At 35.1% G+C, this 20,404-nt stretch overlaps 1 protein-coding gene across 3 annotated transcripts in view; it reads right to left on the bottom strand.

Annotated features, from left to right (window-relative positions):
- LOC140159270 (metabotropic glutamate receptor 3-like) overlaps positions 1–19,871 on the bottom strand; it is a 175,202-nt gene extending 155,331 nt beyond the window's left edge. For 2 of the 3 annotated variants that reach the window (XM_072182684.1, XM_072182685.1), the window contains exon 1: positions 19,493–19,871. The gene's annotated coding sequence lies outside the window, so the exon portion shown is untranslated. The remainder of the gene's footprint in view (positions 1–19,492) is intronic. The other variant, XM_072182686.1, reaches the window with a different exon arrangement.
- Between the last annotated feature and the right edge of the window lie 533 nt (positions 19,872–20,404).

Below are 20,404 nucleotides of genomic sequence, written 5' to 3'. Positions count from 1 at the left end.
ACCTCAGAATACTCTGTGTAGATCTCTTGTCTCCCCAAAGGACAACACTGAACAAGAAAAGCAATCTGGTGTCGTGTACAGCATCCCTTGCAAAGACTTTGACTCCCTATAAATTGGTGAGTCGGGACGCAAGCTCGAAAATAGGCTAACAGAACATAAATCCAAAGCGGCCAGTTCCAAGTCAGCGATCAAGAAACACATCGACAGTATTCGTTTAGAGAGGGAGTCCAAGTCCTTCCACGTAAGACAAGGTGACAGGGTTCTTTCTGTTTTGGACGAGCTCTGAACAATGACCAGTCTTGATAGCCGCTCTCGTGTAGCACCGCCTTCACATGTTTTATCTCCTTAATACTACATCACTAGCAACAACAATCTTCAGAGCAATAACATCCGTTGAAGACGCCGGTTGACCCGGTGAAAGCGCTCCTGTGAGTATACCAAATTGAGTAGCGTAGAAGTATAATTTTGCTTTCTAATGTCAACATTGTCTGATGTAAGAAAAATGCATAAATACAAACTAAAGATTACACCTATATTTTCAACTCATTCAGGCAGGGGGCTTTTTTGTCAGGGAGTACATGAATATGAATTTCTTTATAGCAATTTAGTCGCGTTTTGGCTTCTAAAATACAAAGTTACACCCAAGCATATGCGTAAGTTGTTCAAAGAGTCGTATTTCAGTCTTTGCGCCAACTTGGAGCCTCACGTCTACAAACCAAATTTTGTTCATATTTGCCTTAAAATTATTCCTTTCGGAATTCCTAAAAATAGCAGTGAATATTTAGCAGCTCACTTTCATAATAAGGTGAAATAGTTTGTCTTTATTAAACTTTCCTAGCAACAACAATTAAGAGTTTCACTTGAGCATAAAATTGTATGATATACTTTTAAACATTAAAGGGTCATGACCCTCAGCCTCATCCTCCATTTCCATTTTGATATCAGAAGAAAGCTAATATTTTTCTCATAATACGCCATTGAAATAGAACATACGAGAACACATGAACAAAAACCGTGGTGAATTGTGGTAAATTGAAATGTATGTATTATACTATGGGGTATTGTTATTATACAACTCAAAATTTGGAAACATATTGTTTTAATGGTAGGCCTCATTTTAACGACACTTTAATGGACATTAAAATTGGAAATAACTTTATGAAGCTCATGCAAAATTAAATTAAATTAAGATAGCATGAATAAATCAGGACTCATGGAGGTTTCAACAACGGACCTCACGATTACTGGTCAAATCCTAATTTTCTGCTCTCTCAACTTGTTATATGTCAGTTTTTCCGAGCTACATAAAGTCATATAAATCATAATTTCTTGTCCTTGCATCATTTATTTCCGATCATCGCATAGATTTTGCATGTGTTACACCCTTCGTCTTCAATATAGTTGAGATTACAGTTGAAATTAGAACTCAAGTAGTTCAGTGGCATTACTCACGGCCTGTTATGAGGTCCGGGGTTTTCTGCTCTTCTAATTTTCTGCTCTCTCAATAAATTTATGAAGTCATTTAAATCATAATTTCTTGGGTTTATATTTATTTTCGATCCTTCCTGCCAGTGTAAAGCATATAGGTAGCCTCCTTTCTTCATTTATATTTCAAATTTATATTGCATTTTTCCAATTTGCAGTTATTTTATTTCGCTTTTGTCATTATTCAAAGACGCATTAAAAATTCTTTCAAATAACAAATGCAGAATATCGGCATATGGTTTTTACGCGATATTTATTAACGAGCAAAATTTGTAATAATCTTTGAGACATTGGTATTTATATATTATTCTTAAGCAAAAAACAAACAAAAAACCAATAAATAAATACATTTGTACACAGTTTAATAAAATAATATTGAATATCGACAAGCAACTGACAAAAAAAACACCACAATATTTTTTAGAGATGTTTTGAAATAATAACTAATATTGCAGTGATTCGATTGATATTTGTTTGTATCAAACGTCAAGGCCATGGAGTAAAAGCTAATAAAGGTAAAGTCAATATTTCATATATGCCAATATCGTGTTGATTTTACATTCTGCAATGGTTTTGCGTGTAAGCGTTGCATTCCATTAGTTCTTGCATGGCGTCTAACACGCTGTAGACTGCAGTGTCCACGTCGTCGCGGAACTCACTTGTCGCGGTACGCACTAGCTCCCCAATCGTGTTGTAAGCGTAGTGCTTCATACGCCATGTAATACTCGCAAATGAATTTGTAAACAAATTCCATTCATTATTTTTATGGGGTGTAGATTTCAAATGGATTCACCAACTCCGATATCCCCAATTATAATTCACATAAAGTATTCCATATATGGTTGTAATTCATCGGTAGCCTCATCCCTATTTCCCCATAATCGAAAGGAGATATTGGTCTCAGCAGAAACGATGCATTGGTTGTTCTTGTATCAAAAACCACATAGGCCTAAAAATTGAACTTGAACTTGAAAAATAATATTGCGCTTGGAAAATGTTTTGCAAAGACTTTATCAGCCCCAGGGTGTTATATACTGTGGGTAAGACTAATTATATTACATGTAGTTACACTATATTCTACGTAAATAAAACCCTTCAATTCAAAGTCCATTAAAATACTTTTTGGTACTTTAGATCTTAAAACAAAATATAAATAAACATCATGGATCTCTGAAGAAGGACAGGGGTGTCAGTCAATCACAATGTGATTCATTTCATGAGAGAGATAAGAGACGTGAATCCCCGTTCAAGTAATCATGCAACAGTTTGCGTATAAAGACATTTTAGGGGAATCCCATAATATGATCAGAAAAACAAGGAAACAAGGTTCAAGGAAATTCCCACGTGTCTCAATGTGACAATTGTATTGCATCAAGGAGGGAAATAATTCCAATTTTATCACTTTGGTATATAAGAAAGAAGGGACAGTTTCTCTTGCCAGCTCTGAGTTAGAAAGTGAATGTAGGCTTTCTAATGTGTTTCATAGTTTATGTGGCTTCAAAAGGAGGATTTGCATAGACAATAATGTTCCAGCCAATAATATTCAAGCAATACATAACGAATGTGATTTCAAGTGCAACAAAGTACCCTTCTCTTCCCAAAAGAGGAATATATTCTTCTGAAGTCTGATATGAAACAATACATCTGTCAATAAAGTGGATCAGTGCCGAAAGGAGCATGTTTCCTGGAGATAGTGAGAGTAGCACCATTTTGGAAATTGTCATCAGGACATCCATCAGTCGTCCAGAACAGAACTTTGTAATCAAGAAGAAGGCTTCTGGATAAGTATTAGTTCTAAACAGTATACTTTCCTGATTGCAAATGATTTCTGTATTTATGTTCACTTACAAAATCATTGTTAAATCATACTTTACTTTTCAGATTTTGTTAACTTAATCAAACAGTGTGTTATTATCGTTCATTCGTGTGAGAACTGCATGGGAAAAGGTGGTTTTTGTATTGAGTCATTACGGCTCGTAACACCAATTAAAAACAAGATAATTTGTGGTTAAGTTTGGTGAAAATTCGACCATTCTCCTTTAAGAATTGCTACTTTTCATTCATTAGGGAATTGGTCAAGTAAATGCGATTAAGTAAGCCAAACTGAGTCTTGTGACATCTGTTACATGCATAGCACTGCAACAGTCATATCGGTGGGGGAAATCATGCAGAAACCAATACTCTTTCAATATATTAATGAAATTAAGATGTGATACGAAATGCAAGCAAAGTACATCACACCTAATTGCCTTCTTATAGCTTCCCTCTTTAAGAAAAGTAGGCTTTCATTTATGCTATAAGCATACATTTAGATCTCCGTTATTGCTTAAAAGTCACGCACTTAATTCAAAAGCTAAATATTTTTGTTCTTTAAACTGGAACAACATAACCATGTCGACGGTTTGAGAACGTCAGAATTCAACACACATGAATTCAATCACGCTATGCTTCACTATGTTTGAAAAAAGCGAATGATGATAACATCCATTTAGCGCAATAAACCGATGCAAGAGCAATATTAATCAATCAATCAATCGCACGATCGCACGTAATGAACGTATCTTTAACATGTTTAACAACGTATCAATGAGCTTTTTGAACGACAATTATAGAACCTGTCAGAATTCGAACCGCCGACCTTTTCACAAACTTAAGACAAATGAGTTACGAAAACGCAATGGAGGTGTGAAGAATGAACGAGCGTTTATGGTTAAATACCACTAATTATGTATTACACGGGTTTCAATGGGAAAATGCCTAATTTCGGGTGGAATTTTCTCATATTCAGAACTCTCACAGTTCAATGCCACCAATATCAGGTGAAACTATATGATTTAGATGCCAAATGATCAAAAATTCAACATAGGTTGACCTGAGACTTTTCTTGTTTTAACTCACTGAACCGTAAACACCTTAAAATGACAGTGCGCCCTCGAAGCTGAAAGTTACAATATGATAGGGCGACTATTTACTAAAAACCGAAGCCGTGCGTATGAATTTTGGTACTATTACATCAAAAATGTCATATAATGAGCGAAAATGTACCATTTTGAAGCATCAAACTCTAAAAAGTATTTTTTTGGCTATATAACTTGATCAATTTCAGCGATTTTAATGCAGTCTTTTCGAATGCCATGAAAACAAATAGTTCCTCATCGTATTTCAATGTATCGCCCAGGCCTATTAGTGGTATTTAACCTTATCATACTTTTAGTGCGCTCGTAATAACAATAATGTACATTTTCAACAAACTGCAGACTTCACGCGTGCATTCTTGGCATTCGTTGATTAAACGAACAAAGCCGATCATTACCTTAAAACCTCCTTTATGAGCTACCTGAAAGGTCACGATTTACAACCTAATAGTACCTTCGTGTTATAATGATAAAAAGCAAAGGTCTATTTTTAAACTCGCATATCCCTAGACTTGTTTGAAAAACATAGTAAAGAAGTTTACATGATCGTTTCAACTTCTAGCTTGAATGTGAAAACGCAGAAAACAAGAACGCCCGGTATGACGTGAAAACAAAACAAGAAGTACGCCTTGGAGACACGTTCATAACGCTTCACCATTCTAAATGACCTATTGTATTAAACACAGACCTAAGCTTCCCTTACATTCTTATACAAAAAAAGAGGAAAAAATGAAACACTAAGTTCATTAAAACCTTCTAGGCAATTGTGGGTGAGTGAAGCAGAGCTAGGCTAGGAATATATGTTAAGTGGTGTGACAACTCAATATTGGTAGTTTCTACCAATTCTAGGGTAGCAGATCGAGTGCAATTGGAGCGTTATCAATCCATTTTGTCGTCGTTATTCATCAGAATAAGAGCTAGTTATCGTTTCCTGTTCCTAGAGATGCCAATAGGTTTGCTGTCAGCTTTTTTTGTTTCAAACACACACGTACTGCACTAGGCGAGGGCTGCATGTTAAGATGAACATGACCGTTTTAGTCTGAATGTGAATATCTGGAATCTGTTAATCGGATATAATTTTAATTTTTTACATTTTTACTTGTAGATCAAGAACCACAAACGATTACTGTGTACTGTATATTTTGCAATTTGATTTATGATATGGTATAATTGCTATTTTTGACATCGAAATTTGAAACCATTGTCTCATAAAATCAGTGACATTTAGTGCGTTAATTCCTATCGGCGTGTCGGGTAAAGCATTAAGGATTACTGTATAAATCCAAGAAATAACAAAGAAAGAAAGAAAAATGAAGATGTGACCTTAGATAGGAGGCACAGTTACGATCATATAAAAAGGGGAAATTTGAAACAATGCGAATAAGTTTAGGCAAACATTGAATTAGTGTCACCTTACGAGGAATACAACATGCACTCGCAATGATCCCGCACCCAGTGAAGTATAAATGAGGGAGGGTATATTTCACTTAGTTACCCACCTTAACAACAGATATTTGATACCACATTACTCGTCTTAAGCATCTCTTGGGTTCAATAAATTCCCATTTTCATTTTCGATACAGTGAGCTTTATTAACTTTGTGACAGAAATCGTCCTGAAAAGCTAAGTCTTGTGACATCTGACACAGCCATATCGGTGAGGAAAATTTGATTCTAATCATGCAGAAACATATACTCTATCAATGTGTCTTAATGAAATTAAGATGTGATAGGTAATGATGTGATACCACATAAGTACATCACACCTAATTGCCTTCTTATAGCTTCCCTCTTTAAGAAAAGTAGGCTTTCATTTATGCTATAAGCATACATTTAGATCTCCGTTATTGCTTAAAAGTCACGCACTTATTTCAAAAGCTAAATATTTTTGTTCTTTAAACAATGTCACTGGAACAGCATAACCATGACGACGGGTTGAATACGTCAGAATTCAATTCACATGAATTCAATCACGCTATGCTTCACTATGTTTGAAAAAAGCGAATGATGATAACATCCATTTAGCTCAATAAACCGATGCAAGACCAATATTAATCAATCAATCAATCGCACGACAACTACAGATTTCATGTAATGAACGTATCTTTAGCAATGTATCAATGAGCACTTTGAACGACCATTATAGAACCTGTCAGAATTCGAACCGCCGACCTTTTCACAAACTTAAGACAAATGAGTTACGAAAACGCAATGGAGGTGTGAAGAATGAACGAGCGTTTGTCATACTTATAGTGCGCTCGTAATAACAATAATGTACATTTTCAACAAACTGTAGACTTCACGCGTGCATTCTTGGCATTCGTTGATTAAACAAACAAACCCGGTCATTACCTTAAAACCTACTTTTTGAGCTACCTAAAAAGTCACGATTTACAACCGCTTACCCTAATAGTACCTACGTGTTATAATGATAAAAAGCAAAGGTCTATTTTTAAACTCGCATATCCCTAGACTTGTTTGAAAAACATAGTAAAGAAGTTTACATGATCGTTTCAACTTCTAGATTGAATGTGAAACCGCAGAAAACAAGAACGCTCGGTATGACGTGAAAACAAAACAAGAAGCACGCCTTGGAGACACGTTCATAACGCTTCACCAATCTAAATGACCTATTGTATTAAACACAGACCTAATCTTCCCTTACATTCTTATACAAAAAAAAGAGGGAAAAATGAAACACTAAGTTCATTATTACCTTCTAGGCAATTGTGGGTGAGTGAGCAGAGCTAGGCTAGGAATATATGTTAAGTAGTGTGACAACTCAATATTGGTAGTTTCTGCCAATTCTAGGGTAGCAGATCGAGTGCAATTGGAGCGTTATCAATCCATTTTGTCGTCGTCATTCATCAGAATAAGAGCTAGTTATCGTTTCCTGTTCCTAGAGATGCCAATAGGCTTGCTGTCAGCTTTTTTTGTTTCAAACACACACGTACTGCACTAGGCGAGGGCTGCATGTTAAGATGAACATAACCGTTTTAGTCTGAATGTGAATATCTGGAATCTGTTAATCGGATATAATTTAAATTTTTTACATTTTTACTTGTAGATCAAGAACCACAAACGATTACTGTGTACTGTATATTTTGCAATTTGATTTATGATATGGTATAATTGCTATTTTTGACATCGAAATTTGAAACCATTGTCTCATAAAATCAGTGACATTTAGTGCGTTAATTCCTATCGGCGTGTCGGGTAAAGCATTAAGGATTACTGTATAAATCCAAGAAATAACAATGTCAGAATGAAAAATGAAGATGTGACCTTAGATAGGAGGCACAGTTACGATCATATAAAAAAGGGGGAAATTTGAAACAATGCGAATAAGTTTAGGCAAACATTGAATTAGTGTCACCTTACGAGGAATACAACATGCACTCGCAATGATCCCGCACCCAGTGAAGTATAAATGAGGGAGGGTATATTTCACTAAGTTATCCACCTTAACAACAGCTATTTGATACCACATTACTCGTCTTAAGCATCTTTTGGGTTCAATAAATTCCCATTTTCATTTTTGATACAGTGAGCTTTATTAACTTTGTGACAGAAATCGTCCTGAAAAGCTAAGTCTTGTGACATCTGACACAGCCATATCGGTGAGGAAAATTTGACTCTAATCATGCAGAAACATATACTCTATCAATGTGTCTTAATGAAATTAAGATGTGATAGGTAATGATGTGATACCACAAGCAAAGTACATCACACTTAATTGCCTTCTTAAAGCTTCCCTCTTTAAGAAAAGTAGGCTTTCATTTATGCTATAAGCATGCATTTAGAGCTCCGTTGTTGCTTAAAAGTCACGCACTTAATTCAAAAGCTAAAATATTTTTGTTCTTTAAACAATGTCACTGGAACAGCATAACCATGACGACGGTTTGAATACGTCAGAATTCAATTCACATGACTTCAATCACGCTATGCTTCACTATGTTTGAAAAAAGCGAATGATGATAACATCCATTTAGCTCAATAAACCGATGCAAGACCAATATTAATCAATCAATCAATCGCACGACAACTACAGATTTCATGTAATGAACGTATCTTTAGCAATGTATCAATGAGCACTTTGAACGACCATTATAGAACCTGTCAGAATTCGAACCACCGACCTTTTCACAAACTTAAGACAAATGAGTTACGAAAACACAATGGAGATATGAAGAATGAACGAGCGTTTGTCATACTTATAGTGCGCTCGTAATAACAATAATGTACATTTTCAACAAACTGTAGACTTCACGCGTGCATTCTTGGCATTCGTTGATTAAACAAACAAAGCCGATCATTACCTTAAAACCTCCTTTATGAGCTACCTAAAAGGTCACGATTTACAACCGCTTACCCTAATAGTACCTACGTGTCATAATGATAAAAAGCAAAGGTCTATTTTTAAACTCGCATATCCCTAGACTTGCTTGAAAAACATAGTAAAGAAGTTTACATGATCGTTTCAACTTCTGGATTGAATGTGAAAACGCAGAAAACAAGAACGCTCGGTATGACGTGAAAACAAAACAAGAAGTACGCCTTGGAGACACGTTCATAACGCTTCACCAATCTAAATGACCTATTATATTAAACACAGACCTAAGCTTGCCTAACATTCTTGTACAAAAAAGAGGAAAAAATGAAACACTAAGTTCATTAAAACCTTCTAGGCAATTGTGGGTGAGTGAAACAGAGCTAGGAATTGGCCATTCCATCTAATATCCACACCACCCCTGTGGAAGATTTAGTTAATGTCTGACACCGAGGGAGTATCAATTTTGAATGGAATATACAATTAGGTAACTTCCATTTGTAATACTCACTCCAGTTGTGGAAGATATAGGTAAAACCGTAATACAGGGGTGGTATAGGTTTCGTAATGATTACCTCTGGTCAATTACATTTGAAAAACATACTCCTCTTGTGGAAGATATTTGCAAATCTCCCACAGGAGTAGTGTGTATTTTAAATGGAATAGCCTAATATATGTAAAGTAGTATGACAACTCAATATTGGTAGTTTCTGCCAATTCTAGGGTAGCAGATCGAGTGCAATTGGAGCGTTATCATTCCATTTTGTCGTCGTCATTCATCAGAATAAGAGCTAGTTATCGTTTCCTGTTCCTAGAGATGCCAATAGGCTTGCTGTCAGCTTTTTTGTTTCAAACACACACGTACTGCACTAGGCGAGGCCTGCATGTTAAGGTGAACATGACTGTTTTAGTCTGAATATATGGAATCTGTTGGAGTTGTTTTTAATCGGATTAGTTTAATTTTTTTACATTTTTACTTGGTGATTAAGAAGCACAAATTTAGAACAATTACTGTTGACGTGGCAATCTAATTTCTGATATGGTATTGCTAATTTTGACACCGAAATTTGAAACAATGCGACTAAGTTTTAGCAAACATGGAATTAGTGTCACCTTATGAGAAATACAACATGCATTCGCCATGATCACGAACCTAGTGAAGTAATGAGGGTAAAATTCACTTAGTTACCCACCTTAACAACAGCTATATGATACCACATTACTCGTCTTAAGCATCTTTTGGGTTCAATTAATTCCCATTTTCATTTTTAATACAGTGAACTTTATTAACTTTGTGTCAGAAATCGTCCTGAAAGGCTGAGTCTTGTGACATCTGTTACATGCATAGCCCTGACACAGCCATATTGGTAAGGAAAATTTGACTCTAATCATGCAGAATCTTATACTCTATCAATGTGTTTTAATGAAATTAAGATGTGATACGAAATGATGTGATACCACAAGCTAAGTACATCACACTTAATTGCCATCTTTAAAGCTTTCCTCTTTAACAAAAGTACGCTTTCATTTATGTTATAAGCATGCATTTAGAGCTCCCTTATAGCTTAAAAGTCACGCACTTAATTCAAAAGCTTAATATTTTTGTTCTTTAAACTGGAACAACATAACCATGACGACGGTTTGAGAACATCAGAATTTAATTCACATGAATTCAATCACGCTATGCTTCACTATATTTGAAAAAATCGAAGGATAATAACATCCATTTAGAGCAATAAACCAATACAAGACTAATATTAATCAATCAATCAATCGCACGACAACTATAGATTTCATGTAATGAACGTATCTTTAGCAATGTTTGAATGAGCCTGTCAGAATTCGAACACCCGACCTTTTCACAAATTTAAGACAAACGAGTTACGAAAACGTAATGGAGGTACGAAGAATGAACGAGCGTTTGTCATAATTATAGTACGCTTGTAATAACAATAATGTACATTTTCAACAAACTGTTGACTTCACGCGTGCATTCTTGGCATTCGTCGATTAAACAAACAAACCCGGTCATTACCTTAAAACCTCCTTTTTGTGCTACCTAAAAGGTCACAATTTACAACCGCTTACCCTAATAGTACCTACGTGTTATAATGATAAAATGCAAAGGTCTATTTTTAAACTCGCATATCCCTAAACTTGTTTGCAAAACATAGTAAAGAAGTTTATATGATCGTTTCAACTTCTAGATTGAATGTGAAAACGCAGAAAACAAGAACGCTCGGTATGACGTGAAAACAAAACAAGAAGTACGCCTTGGAGACACGTTCATAACGCTTCACCAATCTAAATGACCTATTGTATTAAACACAGACCTAAGCTTGCCTAATATAAAAAAACAAAAAAGAGGGGAAAATGAAACACTAAGTTCATTCAAACCTTCTAGGCAATTGTGGGTGAGTGAAACAGAGCTAGGAATTGGCTATTCCATCTAATATCCACACCACCCCTGTGGAAGATCTAGTTAATGTCTGACACCGAGGGAGTATCAATTTTGAATGGAATATACAATTAGGTAACTTCCATTTGTAATACTCACTCCAGTTGTGGAAGATATAGGTAAAACCGTAATACAGGGGTGGTATAGGTTTCGTAATGATTACCTCTGGTCAATTACATTTGAAAAACATACTCCTCCTGTGGAAGATATTTGCAAATCTCCCACAGGAGTAGTGTGTATTTTAAATGGAATAGCCCAATATATGTAAAGTAGTGTGACAACTCAATATTGGTAGTTTCTGCCAATTCTAGGGTAGCAGATCGAGTGCAATTGGAGCGTTATCAATCCATTTTGTCGTCGTCATTCATCAGAATAAGAGCTAGTTATCGTTTCCTGTTCCTAGAGATGCCAATAGGCTTGCTGTCAGCTTTTTTGTTTCAAACACACACGTACTGCACTAGGCGAGGCCTGCATGTTAAGGTGAACATGACTGTTTTAGTCTGAATATATGGAATCTGTTGGAGTTGTTTTTAATCGGATTAGTTTAAATTTTTTACATTTTTACTTGTTGATTAAGAAGCACAAATTTAGAACAATTACTGTTGACGTGGCAATCTAATTTCTGATATGGTATTGCTAATTTTGACACCGAAATTTGAAACAATGCGACTAAGTTTTTGCAAACATGGAATTAGTGTCACCTTATGAGAAATACAACATGCATTTGCCATGATCACGAACCTAGTGAAGTAATGAGGGTAAAATTCACTTAGTTACCCACCTTAACAACAGCTATTTGATACCACATTACTCGTCTTAAACATCTCTTGGTTTCAATTAATTCCCATTTTCATTTTTAATACAGTGAACTTTATTAACTTTGTGTCAGAAATCGTCCTGAAAAGCTGAGTCTTGTGACATCTGTTACATGCATAGCCCTGACACAGCCATATTGGTAAGGAAAATTTGACTCTAATCATGCAGAATCTTATACTCTATCAATGTGTTTTAATGAAATTAAGATGTGATACGAAATGATGTGATACCACAAGCAAAGTACATCACACTTAATTGCCATCTTTAAAGCTTTCCTCTTTAACAAAAGTACGCTTTCATTTATGTTATAAGCATACATTTAGAGCTCCCTTATAGCTTAAAAAGTCACGCACTTAATTCAAAAGCTTAATATTTTTTGTTCTTTAAACTGGAACAACATAACCATGACGACGGTTTGAGAACATCATAATTCAATTCACATGAATTCAATCACGCTATGCTTCACTATGTTTGAAAAAAAGCGAAGGATAATAACATCCATTTAGAGCAATAAACCAATACAAGACTAATATTAATCAATCAATCCATCGCACGACAACTATAGATTTCATGTCATGAACGTATCTTTAGCAATGTATGAATGAGCCTGTCAGAATTCGAACACCCGACCTTTTCACAAATTTAAGACAAACGAGTTACGAAAACGTAATGGAGGTACGAAGAATGAACGAGCGTTTGTCATAATTATAGTACGCTTGTAATAACAATAATGTACATTTTCAACAAACTGTAGACTTCGCGCGTGCATTCTTGGCATTCGTCGATTAAACAAACAAACCCGGTCATTACCTTAAAACCTCCTTTTTGAGCTACCTAAAAAGTCACGATTTACAACCGCTTACCCTAATAGTACCTACGTGTTATAATGATAAAATGCAAAGGTCTATTTTTAAACTCGCATATCCCTAGACTTGTTTGAAAAACATAGGAAAGAAGTTTATATAATCGTTTCAACTTCTAGATTGAATGTGAAAACGCAGAAAACAAGAACGCTCGGTATGACGTGAAAACAAAACAAGAAGTACGCCTTGGAGACACGTTCATAACGCTTCACCAATCTAAATGACCTATTGTATTAAACACAGACCTAAGCTTCCCTTACATTCTTGTACAAAAAAGAGGAAAAAATTAAACACTAAGTTCATTAAAACCTTCTAGGCAATTGTGGGTGAGTGAAGCAGAGCTAGGCTAGGAATATATGTTAAGTGGTGTGACAACGCAATAATGGTAGTTTCTGCCAATTCTAAGGTAGCAGATCGAGTGCAATTGGAGCGTTATCAATCCATTTTGTCGTCGTCATTCATCAGAATAAGAGCTAGTTATCGTTTCCTGTTCCTAGAGATGCCAATAGGCTTGCTGTCAGCTTTTTTGTTTCAAACACACACGTACTGCACTAGGCGAGGGATGCATGTTAAGGTGAACATGACCGGTTTAGACTGAATGTGAATATCTGTTGGAGTGTTTTTCAATTGGATTAGTTTAAGTTTTTTACATTTTTACTTGTAGATCAAGAACCACAAATTTAGAACGATTATTGCGTACTTTCAATCTGATTTATGATATGGTGTTGTTATTTTTGACACCAAAATGGGAAATAATGCTACTAAGTTTTAGCAAACATGGAATTAGTGTCACCTTGTGAGAAATACAACATGCATTCGCCATGATCACGCACCCAGTGAAGTAATGAGAGTACATTTCACTTAGTTACCCTAACAACAGCTATTTGATACCACATTATCGTCTTAAACAACTTTTGGGTTCAATTAATTCCCATTTTCATTTTTAATACAGTGACCTTTTAATTAACTTTGTGTCAGAAATCGTCCTGAAAATATACAATGATATGAATGATAACACATTTTGTAGTCGGAGCTGTACATGATTGTTGGTAAACGTTTAATATTAAATACATTGGTATTTTTAAATGGATTTATTTATATGTTCATGTCTACATTTAGTGGTCATTTTGAATTTAAATTGAGTTTACAGTTAATTGATTGTTTCTTTGTTTAACCGTTCGGTCCGGGTGGACAAACACTTGGGTCCTGATGGGACCGGGCTCAAGCAAAATGCTTAAACCAAGCCTTAAAAGCTTATATAAGCATGCTGGCCTATATGAAGAGAAAAAAGAAATAGGATTGAGAAAGAACAAGGAAAAGAAAGGCCACTCCCAACAAATCATAACCCGAAAGGCGCGATGAAATAATTGACCGATGTCTTTTGTACTTCTGATTCTAATTCCAATGTGCAACATTTTCACTTTATACCCGATTTTAGTGTATCAAGTCCAATTAACCCTTACATCATCGGTTAATTTGATAAGTCACGACATAGCCAAAAGGGAATGGATATACAATGATTCCCGGGCAATGGTTGCGTCAAAATTTCACTTGGATGCCTTATGCATGGGTTAAAGCAGGCAATATCGAGCCAATCCACACTCTGCATTCAAATCTGGATCAATCTAGCATCATTTGAACCTAAGTCAACTACGATGTGTCCATTCAAGTGTGACACTGAAATTAGTCGCAGAGACTATAATTATACGCACTGCACATTGGCACAAATTGTCAACCCTCACTTCATTTACATTTGGACCATTTTAAATGGAAGGTATATTAAATTGTAGATAGCCTTGATAACCAGCCTCAGGTACGATTGTGTGGATATCTACATGAGGCCATATCCAGAAATATATCATTGCTTCATCCAAGAGGGAAATTATATAGTCTATCTATCTCCTAATGGACCGAACACAATACCCATAAGGGAGATATTTGCTGTGTAAATATATACAATAATAATCGACATTGCTTCTGAGTCGTGGTCAGGTAAAAATTACCTGCATGCAACGAGAAGTGATGTCAGTAAAAAGGGAAATTAATTTTCAGTGTACAAATATTGGGGTGTAATTCAAGAGTCGATAGGCAGAAAATATTCCCAAGTATACAATTATCGATTTAGATGTATAATTTGATCGTACAGGGTGGCTCATACTTCATACATATATCGCAAGGTTGTAAACAGTTTAATTAAAATCGTTGTGAAGGTTGGTGACTTATTCATCTATTGATTGCACAGTGTCTAGATAAGCTCATTGACTAAATATTGAGTAATGTAAAATTAATAATTTTTGATCAAACAACGTACGTACAAGACAGAATCGATGCTAGTGTTAAGACAAATACTAAACTATTATATTTAGAAAAAATACGTAATTTTATTATTACAATTTTAAATAAGTCATGATGAAGGTTTAATGTTAATGTACAGCAAGATGTTTTGAATTTCAGTAGTATCTTAATCCGCATTTGGAAATACTATGAAAGCAATCACGAATTTTTCCGATACCTTTCCGTGCTGCGGAAAGGTCCTCTGAATACTGGTGAATTCCTTCCGTGCCACGGAAAGGTCCTGTGAATACTAGTGAACACATTCCGTGCTGCGGAAATGTCCTTTCCGTGCTACAGAAACAGTCTGAGATTGCGGAAACAAATTTATTGTTTCTACACTGTTTCCGCGTTGTGGAAAGGCGAATGAAATTTAAAATTTTTGTGCTGTATATGTTTTTATTCAGCTTCCTTTGACAAGAGCTTTTTGTTTATATAGCTTTTGTTAAGATATGACCATAAGATGGTCAGCTTAACATTGGACTCGTATATATCACCTATTCATCGGGCTTAGAATTATGAACAGTATGCTTTGTAACGGTATCTGCATGGGCAGACTGCTTAAGGCTGATTAAAACGAAACAATAGGGAGAAATTTCAAAAAAGACACGTACTCTGATATCATCTATTGAAATTCGTATATGTATGTTTTCATTGGTTTTATTCCCTGGTTTTAGAGAGCCATGGTGAATATTTCGTCAAATAACTCACAGGCTTACATATTAGATCAAAATGCTGCCGGTTTTTTTTATTAGTATTATTATTGAGACTGTAAAAGAATGTTCTCAATTCTTAATTTAACCTGAACAAAATACCTCAAATGCAATGGGTTTTTGAAAATCAATTTTACATTCCAATTGTACTTGGTAATATCTTTTATGTTAAGTTTAATCTTAGCGATCGCTGATCTTAATGTTTGCAAAATCCAATTATAGTGAAAAGAATTAAAATCTTTATTTGCGAATATTCAAATTTTGCTGCCATCTTTCTTCTTTACACCACTAATAAGATGTCACTGTGATTAAACTTCTCAAAAGCAAAACTGGCGACCTTGAAACCATTTAGATTTTTAGGAATAAAGTAAGAATATTGTATTGCACAATTTTATGACAAAAACTATAAAACAACTCTTTGTTTTATATATCCTATGCATTTAGGTCATCTATATACTTATCTTCTTCTTCTTGAATACTTATCTACGCCGGATAAAAGCAAGCGAGGATTGATATAGTATAATATCTGTCCATTAAGAAAGCTCTTACAACTCCCCTCCCTAACAGTTAGAAAGCGTGCTAGATTTATTATTATGCATTGAATTCATATGCAATAAGACCAACGAACTCAATTGCATAATGAATTTCTGAATAAAAAAGCACACACACGTGTGTCATTTGTACCAGACTCTATTAATAATATCTGGAAATGACTATTACGAGTACTTGTAATAACATGAAGAATTATGTGTAATATTCAGACACTGCAATTTGACAAACCAGTCAGTTAGGCAGAAACTTAAACACAAACATTCCCAGTTTGGTTTGAGATACCCTGTTAAGTATTAGAACATTAGAAACCGAAGAATCCGCTACCATTAGCAGAGGCAACATATTCATGTTCATTAATGGTGTAAAACGCTTCAAGCGTATTGGGCTGTTCCATTTGAAATCCACACTACCCCTGTGGAAGATTTTGGAAATATCTTTCACAGGGGGAGTATGTTTTTCAAATGTAATTAGTCAGGGTTAATCATTTTGAACCCTTACTCCCTCTGTATGGCTTTACCTATATCTTCCACAACTGGAGTGAGTATTTCAAATGAAAGTTACCCAAATTGTCTATTCTAATAAAAAATGGAAGACTTCAGCTAAATCTTCCACAGGGGTAGTGTGGATTTTAAATTAAATAGCCCATTATAGATTAAAACGAATCAATTCAATAAAATGATGTTGAAAATTAATTACATACACAATATAGGTATGAGATATTCATTCAATACTGAGAGTATCATGTACATAATTAATCATTACGAGTATTAATTACTCTCACCGTTTTTATATGATCGTAACTGTGCCTCCTATCTAAGGTAACATCTTCCTTTTTCATTCTGACATTTGTTATTTCTAGGGTTTATACAGTAATCCTTAATGCTTTACCCGACACGCCGATAGGAATTACCGCACTGAATGTCACTGGTTTTATGAGACCATGGTTTTTAACAATCAAGTCTCGTCATACATACATGAATTACGGCCAGTTGGACTACTAATTAGACAATTCCCCATTTTCCGCATCACTGTCACGCGAATTCCCTCAATTCTTCTCTTGTCTATTTCAAGAACTACTCACCTAATCATAGGTTTGGTGCAATAGGTTTGTATGGTGATATGTATATGTATTATCATAGTCATAATAAGGATTTCGTATGCTGTGGAAATTGAGATCTGTAGACGCAACGCAGAAGCATAAAAGGCAATGCTCTTAGTTGCACAGAAACGCTTAACCCAACAACATAATTTGTGTATATTTGTACAACATTACCCAGGTATTTTTAGGAATGTCAATATCATATCCATGGCTCCAATTTAATATACCAAGAATGCACACATTGTTGTAATGACAAAATTGGTTCCTAAATTCAATAACCTTGTAATATAACATGAAACCGTATACAACATGAAGAACTCATCTAATAAGGTTACGTGCTTCCTACTGCTTACACTGTCACAACCCAATACGACACTGACAAATACCAATTGACGGTAAATATCAATTTTCTGAAATTGGATACGCATCAAATCAAAATATTTGTTTTCTTTTATTTGCAACCGTCTTTTAATTGAATTGACTTGAATTAACTACTTCTCCGCCTTACAATTTATCGATGGTCGGTAGTTTTTGATGTCTCTTTAACCATTTTGCTCCTTGTAAACTTGCAGTAGTGTTTAGTGAACCTTGCACTAATTGAACATAGTCAGAATTTTTCGCTTGATTTAATACCACATTGTTTAATCATAATATTCTCTGTTTTCTCTATCTATCTTCCTCTACGACTGACTCCTCAATCTCAGTATCCAATATTCAATTTTCTTGTTCCATTGAGCGGGGAGGAGGTATAGACATGTAAACAAAAGCTGGAAGCACTCTCTATTTCTTTCACTCTCAGGTACAATATACAGCTTCCGCAGGCTCTTGTTGTCGCAATTACTCGCAAAGAAATCTTGCTTTGGCAGTGCATGTTTCCAATTGATGTTACCACTAGATGTAGATTCAATCCCGAGTTACATGACCCTTACTGGATGTCTGCCATTATCCATTAATAACCGTAGCATAAAACACTGAACTAAACCGGATTAATAAGATCACACTCGTGTTTGTTCGGTACAGTCCAAACAACGTTGCTTGTTCGTCTTCATTAATAATACTATTGATTTTTTAAGGAACAAAATGCTATTAATATCTCATGTAGTGGATTAATATATGCATTTTTAAGAGCATAATACTACTGTAATATAATTTCCCAACATAATAGCATTATACATTTTTGTGATTTTTTTTCGCTTCTGCGTAGAATCGATTAATCACGATTAATACACCTGCAAATATTGTTGTTATGAACATAACGTTGCCGGTAACGTTATAGCCTGTGGATTTCATGCGTCTCATTAATTACAGAAGCTAAGTAAAAACAAAAAGCAACTTCACAAGCAATAAATAACCAGGAACATTAAGCAGTATACTTGTGGTTATTACCTAAGGTTTTCAATGTTTTAACGGACTTTGCCCTGTTTTCCCTTAAAAATCACCGCGGGTGATACGACCCACGCTCCTGAACCACTGGCAATACTTCAATTACTGCTTCACTTACACAACTTTCTCCTGTTTAATGGGGAAGTGTACACACATTTGTATACGTATATTTCTGTATGTTTTAGACTTTGAACCAAATACGTGGGAACCAAGCCAATTTGAACAGCAGTTTTGCCGTTTAAACGATAAGATTACTTAGTATATTACTAGCAAGTAATTTGCAATAACGAGTGGATGGCATTCGAAGATGATGACATTACAATGCGTTTGTCATCAAGGTGAACAAAGCTACATTGTTACCTGCTATCGTAGAATCAATCTGACAACAGCTCTCTCTGGCATAAATGATGCATGGATATATGGGTGTGGTTGATGAACGAAAAACCCTTTGAAATTATTGTCCAACAATAAAATCAGTAAAGTAAGCTACACTTGAAGACAGTAGAAAGTTTTGCTAAACCAAAGATAGCAATATAAAGTAAGCTTACCTTAATGTATCGGTTAATTGTCATCCAATAAAGCAGTGAATCCAAAACAAGAAAAACAATATAAAGAGAAGAATAGTTATGCAATCGAAATAGAAAGTCTTTATAAAAACATCACCACACCAGGGGTATAGTGAATACAACCACTATGTAGATAAGTAGAAATGTGTAGCTTTTAACCACACAGGTTTCCACGTGAGTGAGACTCGATTAACAAACCACCCCTCGATACCTTTACTCCGAGTGTGTTTTACATATTGCGCATGTAATGTGCGCATGCATGAAGCTAGGATACCTGTATAGCGGTGCGTAAAAAACAAGACTCTCAGTCGTGACAGTTAGTTTAAACAGAATGGACGAGCTCACTTTGATTTCTCGCTACTAAGTCGTTAGATTGCCATCAAAATAATGAAATAAACCGTTTATTAAGGAGCGTCTCTCGATTGGTGCTAAATTGTCAGTTGTTGTTCGATTCGTGACAGTTCTAGAGCAGTAATCTGACTTCAACATTTTATTTCTATATCCCACGTTGAGGCTTAATTACCCTACAAGGTGACAGTTTGATTGAGTTCATACATTAATTATTGAATGCTTCATTAGCATCTTATGACGCTTAGGGTGTTAGTTACTACAGCACTATTTCAAAATAAATCTGATCTTGTGGTTTGGGTATTAAAGGAAAAGTAAACGACCAAAAGAAATTATGTTTACACCGACAAGGTAAATTCAAATTTCTTATTTCATTCTTTTCAGTTAGATGTTACATAACGTGAATAATGTGCGCAATTAAACATTACCCCAGCAAATGTTCAGGTCACTTGTAAAAAATAACTATATGGTAATACTATTTTTGAATAGTATTGCCATATACTCGTAGTTATTGTTTAAATCTTCTTAAAATAATGTCGTCAAATA

The sequence above is a fragment of the Amphiura filiformis genome, chromosome 8 (assembly GCF_039555335.1).
Source record: "Amphiura filiformis chromosome 8, Afil_fr2py, whole genome shotgun sequence".
Lineage (NCBI taxonomy): Eukaryota > Metazoa > Echinodermata > Ophiuroidea > Amphilepidida > Amphiuridae > Amphiura > Amphiura filiformis.
This window is presented reverse-complemented; position numbering and strand designations above follow the sequence as displayed.